This window comes from Pongo abelii, chromosome 14 (assembly GCF_028885655.2).
Source record: "Pongo abelii isolate AG06213 chromosome 14, NHGRI_mPonAbe1-v2.0_pri, whole genome shotgun sequence".
Taxonomy (NCBI): Eukaryota; Metazoa; Chordata; class Mammalia; order Primates; family Hominidae; genus Pongo; species Pongo abelii.
Genome location: NC_071999.2, coordinates 51,425,774 through 51,441,343, shown reverse-complemented (window position 1 = coordinate 51,441,343; position 15,570 = coordinate 51,425,774).

Here is a 15,570-nt window from a genome sequence, read left to right as displayed (position 1 = left end):
TGGCGGGCACCTGTAATCCCAGCTACTCCGGAGGCTGGAGCAGGAGAATCACTTGAACCTGGGGAGCGGAGGTTGCAGTGAGCTGAGATCGCGCCACTGCACTCCAGCCTGGGAGACAAGAGTGAAACTCTATCTCAAAAAAGAAAAAAAAAAAAAGGGAAGAAAAGAAAACAGCACTTCTCTCTTTGTTGTGCCTGTTGAGTACATTTCTTTAGAGAGACTAGGGGCTCATTTATAGCTATTTACTTTAAAAATAAATATGACTCAGTGCACTTCATGCTACTGTATTGTAGATTTTAAAATGGTAAGAATGGTAAATTTTAAGTTATGTGTATTTTACCACAATAGACTCTTCTGTTCAATCTTAGCTTTTGATTGATTAAGGTACAGAATTGCACCTTTGCCATGGATTATTTGCTTTGGAAAATACATGTCCTGTGCATTTTCAAGGTTTCATTATCAGCTGGAGGAAACAGGCTTTGTCATTTGCAGGAAAAAATTATTGACTGTAGGTCAGATCAGTTCCTTGCATTCAACAATAATGACTGTTTTTCTGTTACCAAAGGAAATTCAGCTACACTGTGACTTCTGAAATTTTGTGCATAGGAAGGAAAAGCCAAAGGGGTGCTTGCTGGCCCCAGCCGGAAATGTGACCTATTGAGCTTTCCTAAGGCGATGAGGTCAGAGAAGTCCTTTATCCTCCTAAGCTAGATGTAGTAAGCCTCAGCAGTTTGCATTCTATGGTTTTGTTGAGGATGAACTGGAAGGCTCAAATTCTGACTCAAATGCTCTGTACATTTTCCCATAATCATTTTGTACTGGCTTCTTTCACTGAGCTTTCAATGGATCTGGAGTAGGACTTTGTATATGGAAACCATCCTATCCTCTTTATATTTTCTTTGACATGATGATGGTTCTTGGAATAGAATGCAGGAATTTACTTTGGAAAGGCCAACAGCCCTATTTCAAATAGTGTCTGAACCAATACATATTTGCTTAGAATCCTTTAAAGAATGGACATGTTGGGTACAGTGGGAGTTTGGGGTCAGATTCTCTGTGTGGTGTCTGAAGATCAAATACACAGGGAAGGAGACTAGACTGTGGTGGCTTCCACGTCTATGATTCGCTCTCTATTTGGCCTGTCCTTGCCTCAGTGGTCAATGTGTCCAACAGACCATGCCAAAGGATTGCCTTTGCCCATTTTGTCCTTAGGGATGACATGTTTTACAATATTCATGCATTTCTATAAAGAGGATGAGAACTGTCAAGCCAGTATGAACCTCTTATTGTACAACTTATGCGCTACTTATCCCCCACTAACCAACCCTGATTCACTTCACACCCTTTTCCTGCCCTGCTCTGTTCCCCAGGAACCCCACATGTATTACATCATGGGACTCCCTTGCAAGTAAATTTGGCCAACCTTATTCTTCATCGAGGGGAGAATGAGGTCAGGGTACTTCTCACCTACCACCTGCTTCCTTGCTTTGGCACCATGGTCTGGCAGGGTCCAAGGATTTCCTCTAATGTGGCTTCAGCACCTGTTGTGTAGTCCTCCTTGATGGCCCCAGGTTTCACCAGGTTCCCAGCCCTTCAGACCCAGATGTGGGAATGACTTCCTGCTGTGCTTGTCCCTATATATCTCTAGACCCGTTTGGGTCTCTTAAGCCTGCCTGTGGAAATAGTTCTGTCCTTCAAATCTCTAAGTCCTGAGAGAGGCATGCTCTCCGCAGCCTGCAGAGGCCTTGGCTAAGGGATTCTTAGTTCCAATGAGCCCTTGCTTTTTTGGGTCAAAGTTCTTGATGCCATGAAGTTGTAACTGTATAACCTGGAGATTTGTAGAGCCTTGGGCCACTTTTAATGTTTTAATATTGACAGTCCTATAGTTTGTGGCAAAGAAATTTTACCCTGAAAGAGATTATCTAACCCCTTGCTACCCAAAGTATGACCTGTAGACCAGCAGCATTGTCCTTGCCTGGGAAATGCAGATGCTGAGGCTCCACCTCAGACCTACTAAGCCACAGTCTGCATTTTAACAAGATTCCAGGCCACTAAGATGCACATTAACATTCTTTTTTTCTTTTTTTTCTTTTTTCTTTTTCTCTTTGAGATGGAGTCTCACTTTGTTGCCAAGATGGAGTGCAGTGGCACGATCTTGGCTCATTGCAACCTTTACTTCACGGGTTCAAGTGATTCTCCTGCCTCAGCTTCCCAAGTAAGCTGGGACTACAGGCACATGCCACCACACCCAGCTAATTTTTGTATTTTTAGTAAAGATGGAGTTTTGCCATGTTTGCCAGGCTGGTCTCAAACTCCTGACCTCAGGTGATCTGCCCTGGCCTCCCAAAATGCTGGAATTACAGGCGTGAGCCACCGCGCCTGGCCACGAGGCACATTATTATTTAAGAAGTACTCATGAAACCCACAGATTACTGAGATCATTGAATATTACTCCACGGGAGGATCCTAGCTCTGAAAGGGCTATTTCAGCAGGAGAGTGGGGCATTTTGTGAAGTAGCCCAATGATTGCTTTGTGTACTCCAGGCTGATGAGAGCAGAAAAAATTGGGGTTGTATCCCTTTTTAACACTCTTTCCCCTCAGATATCTTAAGTAATCCTGTTCAGTTTTCCTTCTTTAGCCTAACTCTAAAAAAAAAAAAAAAAAAAGAAATCTAAAAAAGCCATTTGCTCTATAGTATAAATTAGTGGGAAGATCCATTTTATATTCAATCAAAACCAAACATTATCATTATTTTTTTTCGAGATGGTGTCTTGCTCTGTCACCCAGGCTGGAGTGCAGTGACACGATCTCAGCTCACTGCAACCTCTGCCTCCTGGGTTCAAGTGATTCTTCTGCCTCAGCCTCCTGAGTAGCTGGGATTACAGGCACGTGCCACCACACCCAGCTAATTTTTTTGTATTCTTAGTAGAGATGGGGTTTCACCATGTTGGCCAGCCTGGTCTTGAACTCTTGACCTCATGATCTGCCCACCTTGGCCTCCCAAAGTACTGGGATTACAGGTGTGAATCACTGGGCCCGGCCCAAAACCAAACATTATTTAAGTGTCTATTATGCACCAAACAGTACTATACAGCGAGAAATGATAAACTAGCAATGGAAAAAGAGAAAAGTGGTGGGAAGAATCAAGAAATATTTAAAAAGTGAAATTGCCAGAATTTAGTAACTGGTGACATGATACTAGGATAGGAGTTGGGCTTGAAGGAAAGTGTGGAGATAAGATATTTTATGAATCTTTAGCCTGTGTGGTTGGTGTTGGCGGTGATGCTGATAACATAAATGAGATAAGAAAGATGAAAGGAGAAGAAGCAAGTTTGGGAAGAAGATGACATACTGAACTAGACATTTATGGGCATTTAGATGTATGAACCTGAAGCTTAGAAAATTAATAAAAATGAGGAACTAACCAGGAAATATATGATTGATCCAGAGCTGCAGTGGTGGGGTGGGAGAGTGAGTGGCTTGTTCCTCTAAGTTCAAGCATAGAATAAGGGAAATGCCCTCCTAATGATCTGCAAGTTTGAGAAATCTCAGGTCAACTCTGCACCTTGTTTATCCCCCTTGGAGCAGGTCCCAGGCACTCAAAGCTCTTATTATGCTAGGGTTCTTCCTGCCCCTGCACTGCCTCTTGAGGATCCTCCCTCCTGCCAGGATGAGACCGGGATGTGATTGCCCCAGCTTCCCATTCCTTGACATTCCTGGGCACAGCACATACAACTTTGGTTTTTCACATGAATCTTTGTAGGAAATAAGAGGACAAGAGATGTCAGAGCAAGAACCAAAGCAGTCTCTTGTGTAGTATTTCTATTAGGGGTAATTAGATCTTCTGAACAACTCAGCTTGGCACTTTTCCTGGACACCAAAAGTGCCACTTGGGAATTAAATGGGAACGGAAACATGTTGGCTGACTCTATTGAGGGTAAATACAAAGGAAATCCTAATAATGAAAATGATGTTATGTGTTTTCTTCCAGGATTAATAGGTTGCTCTCTGTTTTTGTTTCGTCTTGTTTTTTGGTTTTTTTTTTAGATTTGTTTAGTTTTGGGTTTTTTTTTTTTTTTTTTTTTTCCCGTATTCTTACTCACTTTTCTCTGGGGACCAAACCTCAGCTATTGTATAGAATCCCATGGATTCAGATTTCAACCCGTGAGGTCTCTTCATTGCTTTGGAGAATGAAATCAGAGACTCCAACCTTAGGCATTCTGAACACAAGGCAACAGAACTCAGATAAATGAATTCCAAATGCTACCCTGTGCATGATGAATAACAATTCCTTACACTAAACCAGATTTAGGATTTATGTGACATTTTGTGCTGATAAATGAAATGTCACTAACTAGGCAAATGGCTTGTGGGTTCTCTACTTTTTTCTCAAATAATATCAATGTTCATTTTTCTCTTCTTTTTGACAAAGGAAAAATTTGACCATCAGGCCTGCAGTATTAGGCTGGTGCAAAATATTTTCTCTGTGTGCTGCAGAAGTGAGCACAGCCCTTTAGTTTTACTCCTTAGCCTGCCTTAGAAAACTGTGTGTAGCACAAAGTAAAGCTAGTAATTTTTTTCAACAAAATTCAGTAGTAAAAAGACTAATCTGGACCACAGGTTCACTCAATTAGCAATCTTTTACCCTCAAATGTCAGACTTCCAGGTGAAAGTCACGTATCTTGAATTTATCAGAGTAGTTTGTTGTTGGAATATGACCTTGGTTTGGGAGAAGACTTCAGGGAAAATCTTTTGAATTGGTCAAACTAGAGGCAAACATTGCCTGTTACATTTGATTGCTAGAGATAACTGGTGGATTTTCTTGTAACAGCAAAAATTAGTGCAATTTCCTTCTATGTTTCTGTCAATAACATCCTTGGACATCTATGATAGACACATATTATGCTTGGTATGGAGAGATTCTCACCCTTGGGAAATATAGTTTTTTGGCGGGAGACAGATACATAGTGATGGTAACAATATGATGAGTGATGTAATAGAATTACATGAAAAGGGCCATGGGGGCATGAATTAGAGAAGTTGTACTTTCGTGAGGAGATGATGTGAGTAGTAAAGCTTCACAGTGGAGGTGACAGTGAAGCAGGGAGTGAAAGAACGAGCAGGACTGTGGGAGTTGGCATGGGAAGGGAAAGACTCAAAGGGAACAGAGCAAGAAAAACATGGGTTTAAGGCAAATGTGTGGCTTGGTTCACGTCTGTAATCCTAGCACTTTGGGAGGTTGAGACGGGTGGATTGCTTGAGCCCAGGAGTTTGAGACCAGCCTGGGCAACATGATGAAACCCTATCTCTGCTAAAAAAAAATTATTTAAAAAAAAAAAGATAAGGTAAGTGTGTATGGTGTATGGTTAGGGTAAGGGGTGTATGAGTGTATGAAAGGGAAGGAATAGGAGGACTGGGACCAGATTGTAATTGTCTTGTGGGTCAAGCCAAGAAGTTTAGATGTTATCTTAGAGGTAGTCATAAGCCACTAAGTGGATGTTAAGCAGGTAAGTATTGCCTCGTTTTCAAGAAAACATCCAGAACTTCTATTATTAAGAGAAGAAAATCCCCATAGGATCTTAATATCTGAGGTTCACCTTCCCTTTTGAGTGAGTTCCCAGTGGTCAATACCAATATTTTAGGCAAATCTCAGAGATCTCTAGACCAAGCTGGAGACAGGGCTCTTCCAACAACTCAGTGATTCTCTAAGCTCTGACAAGGATATTAAACAAGATTATAATTCTATGATTAACTGAATCAAAAGAACATTCAACAAGATATTACTAAACTCTCATTCTACAGAAATAAACAGAAGATAGAATAATCCAGTTTATAAAATGGGGCTTACTTTCAGGATGTGCAGGTTTGGCCCCATCCAGTACAAGGTCCGTTCTTTTTGGGTGTGGACGAGAAGCACACCAATATACTTCTGTGCAGATGTACTTTTGTGAATGGGGATGAGGTATGGAGAGACTAGAGACAGGGAGAAATGTTAAGCGGGTACTTCCATGGCCCCGGAGTTGGATGTATTGTCTTTCCGTAACTTCCAACAAAGGGACCGGCCCCTAATAACAATGTCTGTGCTGTGTAACCCTGTTCTCAGCCACAATGGACTGTTTTAGGGGAATACTTCTCATCAAAGTAAACCAGATTCCTTTACTTGAAAATTTGAAACTTGGAAGAGTCACAAAGACTGAAGATCCTTTGAGCTAGTTCGGTAATAGCAGAGTTTTAGAGAGATGCCACTGAGCTCCTTGAGGCTGTCTTGCTTTCTGCCCTCTGAAGTCTTGATTGTTAATTTCTTCCCAAGCTTCAATTAGAAGCATTAGTGTCCTTCGTAAAACCTTAAGCAATTAATTAATTTTTATGGGTGAGCAGTAGAAGACCCTATACAAATCTGTGAAGTATAACAATAGACATATAGACCAATGAAATCGAATGGAGAGTCCAGAAATAAATTCTCACATTTACAGTCAATTGATTTTCAACAAAGATGCTAAGACAATAAAATAGGGCAAAGCATAGTCTTTCCAGCAAATGGTTCTGAGCTAAGTGAATATCTACATGCAAAATAATGAAGCTGCACACCTACCTCACACCATAGAGAAAAATTAACTCAAAATTGATCAAAAACCTAATGTAAGAGCTTAAATTATAAATCTCTTAGAAGAAAGCCTGGGCATAAAACGTTGTGGTTTTGAATTAGGTGACTGTTTCTTAAATATAAAACCAAAAGCACAAGCATCAGAATAAAAACAGATAAACTGGACACCAACAAAATTAAAAACTTTTGTGCTTCAAAGGACACCATCAAGAAAGTGAAAAGACAACTTATAAAATAGGAGAACATTTTTGAAAATCACATATCTTATAAGAAACACACATTTAGAATCTATAAAGAACTCTTACAACTCAATAATAAAAAGCCAAAGTATCCTACTTAAAATGGGCAAAAGATTTGAATAGACATCCCCCAAAGTAGATGTACAAATGGCCAATACACACACAAAAAGATGTGCAAGAGATGATTATTAATCATCAGGGAAATATAAATCAAATTAACAATGAGATCCCACTGCACACCCAGTGAAATAATATAATCAAAAAAAACTAATAGATGTCAGCAAGGATGTGGAGAAATCAGAACCCTCCTACACTGCTGGTGGGAATAGACAATGGTGCAGTCACTTTGGGAAACAGGCTGGCAGTTCCTCAAAAGGCTAAACATAGAGTTACTGTATGCTCCTATAATTCTTCTCCTAGGTATGTACCCAACAGAAATGAAAACATGTGTCCATGCAGAAAATTATACATGAATGTTCATAGCAGCATTATTAATAGAAGCTAAAAAGTAGGAACAACACAAAGGTCCATCAACTGAAGAATGGATGAATAAAATGTGGTATATCCACATGATACAATATTATCTGGCAATAAAAATAAATTATGTACTGGTACATACTACAACATGAATGAACCCTAAAAATATTATGCTAAGTAAAAGAAGCCAATTACAAAACATGATGTATTATATGATTCCATTTATATCCAATGATCATAATAGGCAAATTATAGAGACGGAAAGTAGATCAGTGGTTGCTTAGGGCTGAGGGGAAGAGGAGAGAGAAGTGTGTGTTGGAGGTAACTGGGTAGTGACTGCTAGTGGATTTCTTTTTGCAGTGATGAAAATGTTTTAAAATTGATTGTGGTGATGGTTGCACGTATCTTGAATGTACTAAAAAACACTGAGCTGGTTTACATGGGTGAATTTTATGAAGTGTAAATTATATATCAATAACACTTTTTTTTTTAAAAGAATCTATAGAGAAGTGGCTATCAAAATGTCTTCATGAACTACTCAGCAAGTCTGGGTGTTCAGCAGGGACTCTGCTGGGGTTCAAGGCTCAGGCTTATTATTTAGGAATCTGGGATGTGGTGACAGCCACTGTATTGCCGTCTGTGTGGCACCTCCAGGATTGCTTTCATGGCAGTTTTGTGTCTCCTGATCCCAGGGCCTCAGACCTCCAGGGAATAGATAGATTCTGGCCCTGAACCTGAGACGCAGGTGCTAGGAGAATTCTTGGATTCAGCATCTGGTGAAGTTTCATTTGGCCTTTGACCTCAGCAGCTGGAGCCTAATATTCTTCACGCGGAAAATAAATCAGTGCACTCTAGCTTTTATACGACGATCAGGACAGAACAACATTACCATCTGAGGCCGGTGCTATCTGCCATTAATCAGAATAAATCAGAATACCCAGGATAGACCTCTGTAGGGCCTACACTGTCAAATTAATGAATAGGAAACATAAAAATTACGTTTCCAGACCTAGTGTATGTAGTTTGAAAACGCAGTCATGCCATTCAGACCATGTGATCCTCCATTAATATTCTAAAGAAGAGATCTTCGAAATGGAATGTGCTCACCCCAAAGGGGCCACAGAGAATTTACTGGGGTACAAGCACATTGTATCAGAATTTTTGTGTATTCCTTATTTCATCTTTTTAAGTTTATATTTTTGTTTCTGTTTTTGATATACATGATACTTTAGTAGAACTGAACATGTGCATTGCTTATAAATTGATAAATTAATGTAAATGAAGGTGTTAAACCTTTTCATTGATAGTTATTTGCAATTTTAATAAATGTCCAAGAGACTGCTGCTCGAAGGATGTTTTGGCTGCCAGACAGAGGGGTGGAAATGGACTTAAATGATACCTTGATTTACCTTGGTGACCTAGCCCAAAACAAAAAACTAGACGAACATACCTGTTTGCAAAGAAAGATATATTTTTTAGTGTGAATTGAACTTAGAGGCCAAATCTCTAGAGTTCAATTGTCTTCCCACAATGGATGGGGTAAGTCCTAAGTTGGCCAGCCCTGCTTGGATTTCTAAACTCCTTATCCCTATTCTCTACCAATTGGGCAATTAGACCTCTAGCTATAGGTTCAACCCTGCCCCAGCCCAAAAGTTCTACTCTGAGTTTAAACGGGTGGATTTAATGTGCTGTAGGTCAATGTTCTTGGCCAAGTATTCACTCTTGTTGCTAGTCTCACTTTAGGTCACATCCTCAATTATGAGAACTGAGCTAGTGTATTGATCCTGAGACATATTCCCAATCAACACCTTGGTGCTAGTAGTTGAATCCTCTTTTGTTCCCTGTGTCTACCTACTACTCAGTGCTACAAGGATGAGGACCACCAATCCTCATATTCTCTAGGTATATAATTAGGGTCTGGGTACTTGCTGACAAGTTTTCAGTGTGTTGGGTTCTTGGAATGTTTACATGTAGATAACAAAATGAAGCTATGCATGATCATCTAAGGTACCCTTGTACCTAATTATTAACATCATTAGCAAACAGAAGTAATGTTCATGATCAGCATGTAAATGTCTTCTTTAATGAACAAAACTCATTGTTCTAAGAAAACAAAGCTGTTGCACAACACCAGTTCCCTTTAAATGTAAAGTCAAATCAATGAAACTTTTGTGTGTATCCAATCCCTAGCCCATAGATAGCAATAAGCCGCTAAGATCACCTTTGAAAACTAGGCACTGGTTAGAATGGGCAGAAATTCAGTTGTGGTCAAATAGACTCCCTGAACTTTGGACACCTGTAGATTAGATGGTGTCCCATGTCCAGTTCCTTCTGGGTGGAGCCTCAAAAACTGCCTTTATAAATTAATTCACTCCAATTTCCATTACCAGTGTTTTTCTCTGCTTCTTAACTGTTTTCACTTTTCTTATACTCTCCAGATTTAGAAAAATTATCTTTAAGAAATACACTTGAGTTACCAAAAGGTATTGTGAAGAGAATATAGATTTGTTTTACTTGTCTGTCCTGGCTCTCGTTTAACTCCTTTATGGCCTGAGCACAGACTCTTCACTGGGTTCATGGCTGAGTAAGAGAACTGGATTTCAAAAATTCTAGTTCAGGTGGAGTCCTGTTGATGGAGAACCATTCCACCTCACGTAGTCATTTCTTTCAGAGAGGCTGACTTGATCACCGATTACCTAACGACCAGGCAGCTCCTGGAGGTGTTGTCCAGGAGTTACTACACCCTGTAGAGTTAGTTCATCTGTCAGTTTCCTCATGTCTTAAATTGCTATAATTATCTACCTCCCAGGATGATTGTTGGAGTAAAGAGTAAGTGTTACAACGACTACAAAACAGTCTTACTTCCCAGGTGTCATAGCAGCTAATGCAACACGTGTCAATCTCTTCAAATTATTCATAGAATATTTCATGTGAATATTTATCCATACTCTTTTTATCTGACTGTATAGGATACAATTTCTTCTTGATGTCTACCTGTATTAGACAGTTCTTGCACTGCTATAAAGAAAGAGGTAATTTCTGAAGCTGGGTAGTTTACAAGGAAAAGAGGTCTAATTGACTTACAGTTCTGCAGGCTGTACGGAAAGCATGATGCCAGCATCTACTTCTGGTGAGGGCCTCAGGGAACTTTCAATCATGGTGGCAAGTGAAGGGGAGCCAGGGTGTCATATGGCAAGATGGAGCAAGAGAGGGAGATGGGGAAGGTGCCACAGACTTTTAAACAACCAGATCTCTTGAGAAATCATTCACTATTGTGAGGACAGAACCAAGGAGATGGTGCTAAACCAGTCATGAGAAATCCACTCCCACAACCCCCACCAGGGCCTGCCTCTAACATGTTGATTATCTTTCAATATGAGATTTGGTCAGGACAAATGGCCAAACCATATCACCAACTTAAATCACTCTCCTAGTCTATCACCACTGTGCTGGCTAGCAGTGCTGTCACTGAGACCACACTTTTCAGTGCATAGAAACTGAACTGTGGCTTTCTCCAAAGTTTGCCCTATGATAAGTAACACTTGAATCAGAAAGAGATCACTTAAATGGCATAATGTTTTCTATTTTATTATTGACACTTCATCTTTCAGAGCATAAACTTTATAAGTTGCCTTTGATGAACAGTAAAACTAACAGGAAAGTTAATGGAAAGATTTGAAATTTTGAGAAAAGAAACTAAAATAAAAAAGGAGAGTAAAACTGTTAGGGTGGTCCAAAAGTAATTGCAGTTTTTGCCAACTTCAGGGGGCCACGACGTTGACTTACCTGGAGTTGAATTACCTGGAGGTTTGCCTTCCGGATTGATAAGCTTTGGACAATTGTATGACCCCTCCAAGCTTCATTTTCTTATCTGTAAGATGGGTGTATCAGTTAGGGAAAGTTAATCTGCTACTGCAAAGAGACCTAAAAATACTTAAAGTAGAGTATAAGCATACTCTTATAAGAAATTAAAATACTGGCCAAGAGATGTGGCTCATGCCTGTAATCCCAGCACTTCGGGAGGCCGAGGCTGGTAGATCACTTCAACTCGGGAGTTCGAGACCAGCCTGGGCAATATGGCGAAATCTCAGCTCCACAAAAAATACAAAAACTAGCTGGGCATGGTGGCAAATGCCTGTAGTCCCAGCTACTCGGGAGACTGAGGTAGGAAGGTCACTTGAGACTGGGGGGTTGAGGCTGCAGTGAGCCATAATCACACCACAGCACTGTAGCCTGGGTAATAGAGTGAGACCCTATCTCAAAGAAAGAAAGAAAGAAAAGAAATAAAAATACTTAAATAAGCTTTTATATAAGAATATAAAAGAAATAAATATAAATATAAAATATAAAAGAAATATAAAAGAAATAAAAATAGTTAAATAAGCTTTTTTTTTTTTGCAATAATAAAACTTGAAACTCAAAAATGGTGCCGGGGGGAGGGGGCAGCAACAATTTCTCTCACCAACTCACTACACAGGACAGCAAAGGAGTGAAAAGGGGCTGAAAAAAGAAAAGCCAGGAAACTTTGAGATCAGCAGAGAGAGCCAAGGATCAAAAAATAGGAGATGCTGAAGCTGCATGACCAGCATCATTTTCTTAAGAGAACATTCAAGGATTTGTCATGACGGCTGGGCTTTCATTGGGTGTTAAGTCTACAAACAGCACCTTCAACTGAAACTGCCAATTAAGGTTCTTAAGATTTAGGAAGTGGTGGAGCTTGGGAAGTTATGAGATTACAAAATTCCTGAAAGTCCATTAGAAAAACTACAGGATGGGAAAAAAAAAAAAAAAAAAAAGCCACACCACAAAGAAGGCTTCAGAGGTCCCTGCTGGTCCAGGGACAGACACCTGTAGTGTCCAGCACTGCAGTGAACATGATCTGCTTTCAAAGGCAGAGGGTTTAAGGGGAGGGTAGGTGGGACTGGTGGAGGCAAAGGCTGTCCCCTTCCCCACCTCAGTTTTAGGTAGGGCTTTTAATTTAACTTAAGGGCATCTCTCAACTTGGAGAATAATTCAGCCCTCAACAGCACTTCAAATTTGCTGTGGCTTTGCAGCGCAGCAGCAAGAATGTTTAATATATAGTAAAAATTTCATCCAAAAAATTAAAATATTCTTGCAACCCCCTCCAACACCAATTCCTGTTCTAAAGTTAACCTATCACTTGTGCTGTCAATACTTGACCATGAATTGTCCCTGCTTGCAGATGACATGATTGTATGTCTAGAAAACCCCATCGTCTCAGCCCAAAATCTCCTTAAGCTGATAAGCAACTTCAGCAAAGTTTCAGGATACAAAATCAATGTGCAAAAATCACAAGCATTCTTATACACCAATAACAGACAAACAGAGAGCCAAATCATGAGTGAACTCCCATTCACAATTGCTTCAAAGAGAATAAAATACCTAGGAATTCAACTTACAAGGGATGTGAAGGACCTCTTCAAGAAGAACTACAAACCACTGCTCAACGAAATAAAAGAGGACACAAACAAATGGAAGAACATTCCATGCTCATGGATAGGAAGAATCAATATTGTGAAAATGGCCATACTGCCCAAGGTAATTTATAGATTCAATGCCATCCCCATCAAGCTACCAATGACTTTCTTCACAGAATTGGAAAAAACTACTTTAAAGTTCATATGGAACCAAAAAAGAGCCCGCATTGCCAAGTCAATCCTAAGCCAAAAGAACAAAGCTGGAGGCATCACGCTACCTAACTTCAAACTATACTACAAAACTACAGTAACCAAAACAGCATGGTACTTGTTCCAAAACAGAGATATAGACCAATGGAACAGAAAAGAGCCCTCAGAAATAATACCACACATCTACAACTATCTGATCTTTGACAAACCTGACAAAAACAAGAAATGGGGAAAGGATTCCCTATTTAATAAATGGTGCTGGGAAAACTGGCTAGCCATATGTAGAAAGCTGAAACTGGATCCCTTCCATACACCTTATACAAAAATTAGTTCAAGATAGATTAAAGACTTAAATGTTAGACCTAAAACCATAAAAACCCTAAAAGAAAACCTAGGCAATACCATTCAGGACATAGGGATGGGCAAGGACCTCATGTCTAAAACACCAAAAGCAATGACAACAAAAGCCACAGTTGACAAATGGGATCTAATTAAACTAAAGAGCTTCTGCACAGCAAAAGAAACTACCATCAGAGTGAACAGGCAACCTACAGAATGGGAGAAAAGTTTTGCAATCTACTCATCTGACAAAGGGGTAATATCCAGAATCTACAAAGAACTCAAACAAGTTTACAATAAAAAAACAAACAACCTCATCAAAAAGTGGGTAAAGGATATGAACAGACACTTCTCAAAAGAAGACATTTATGCAGCCAACAGACACATGAAAAAATGCTCATCATCACTGGCCATCAGAAAAATGCAAATCAAAACCACAATGAGATGCCATCTCATACCAGTTAGAATGGCAATCATTAAAAAGTCAGGAAACAACAGGTGCTAGAGAGGATGTGGAGAAATAGGAACATTTTTACACTGTTGGTGGGACTGTAAACTAGTTCAACCATTGTGGAAGTCAGTGTGGCGATTCCTCAGGGATCTAGAACTAGAAATACCATTTGACCCAGCCATCCCATTACTGGGTATATGTCCAAAGGATTATAAATCATGCTGCTATAAAGACACATGCAAACCTATGTTTATTGAGGCACTATTCACAATAGCAAAGACTTGGAACCAACCCAAATGTCCAACAGTGATAGAGTGGATTAAGAAAATGTGGCACATATACACCATGGAATACTATGCAGCCGTAAAAAAGGATGAGTTCATGTCCTTTGTAGGGACATGGATGAAGCCGGAAACCATCATTCTCAGCAAACTATCGCAAGGACAAAAAACCAAACACCACATGTTCTCACTCATAGGTAGGAATTGAACAATGAGAACACTTGGACACAGGAAGGGGAACATCACACACTGGGGCCTGTCGTGGGGTGGGGGGAGTGGGGAGGGATAACATTAGGAGATATACCTAATGTAAATGACAAGTTAATGGGTGTAGCACACCAACATGGCACATGTTTACATATGTAACAAACCTGCACGTTGTGCACATGTACCCTAGAACTTAAAGTATAATAAACAAAAATATATAAAAAAGAAAACTTAACCATGTACTTAATTGGAAACCTAGATCCAAAAGACTGAAACTGAATCTTCACCCCAAAATGGAAACAAAATAAAATGAATAACTTGGGGTTTATGGCATATAGTTTAGGTAAACACACATACGAGGAGAAAGGGGAAGAGGAAATGGAGGTGTTGAAGCAAAGCTGAGTGACAGAATACATTCAGTCAGGGCAGATATCTATATAGCCTGTAGTAGAATATCAGGAAAAGCTCCATATGGATTCATGTGCATGCGTCTGGAGGCACCAGATCCCTCCATGGCAGATCCAAGAACAGGGAGCTAGGGGAGGAGGCCATTCCTGTCATTCCAGTTTTAGAAGCTCCATATCGAAGACAAGAGTGGCATGTGGTGGGATGATGCCTGGATGCCCAGTGGTACCCTAGGCATAATCTGGAGATATAGTCAGTTTTTCTCTCTGGCCCACACTCTTCTAAGCAACCCCTTCTTCCCAACCTCAGATCACCTCCTGCTTGCCTAGCATAAACTTAAAGAGCTTGTTTCTGTCCAGGGGAGAATGAATTTTCTTTCCACCTTCAAGCATACCGGTGTAGTGCAACACGCAGGTCTGGCCGCGCATCGGGATGGTGCACCCTTCTCCTGGGGAGACGGTTTCCACCTGCACTCCCGCAGCCGCAGTGGATGCTGGGCGGGCAGGCAGCGCGACTCTAAATAAGTATTTTTAAAGTAACCCTATGATAAGTAACACTCAAATCAGAAAGAGATCACGTAAATGACATAATGTTTTCTATTTTATTATTGGCACTTCACCCTTCAGAACATAAACCTTATTAGTTGCCTTTGATGAACAGTAAAACTAATAATAAAGTTAATGGAAAGATTTGGAATTCTGAGAAAAGAAACTGAAATAAAAGAGAAGAGTAAAACTATTAGATTGGTGCCACCATGCCTGGCTAATTTTTGTATTTTTTTGTAGAGATGAGATTTCACCATATTGCCCAGGCTGGTCTCAAACTCTTGAGCTCAAGTTACGCCTGTATTTCGATCACACATAATAATTCCTAGCTGAGTATTCAGGTTGGCTAGGCAGCTTTGTGCTGCACGGTAAT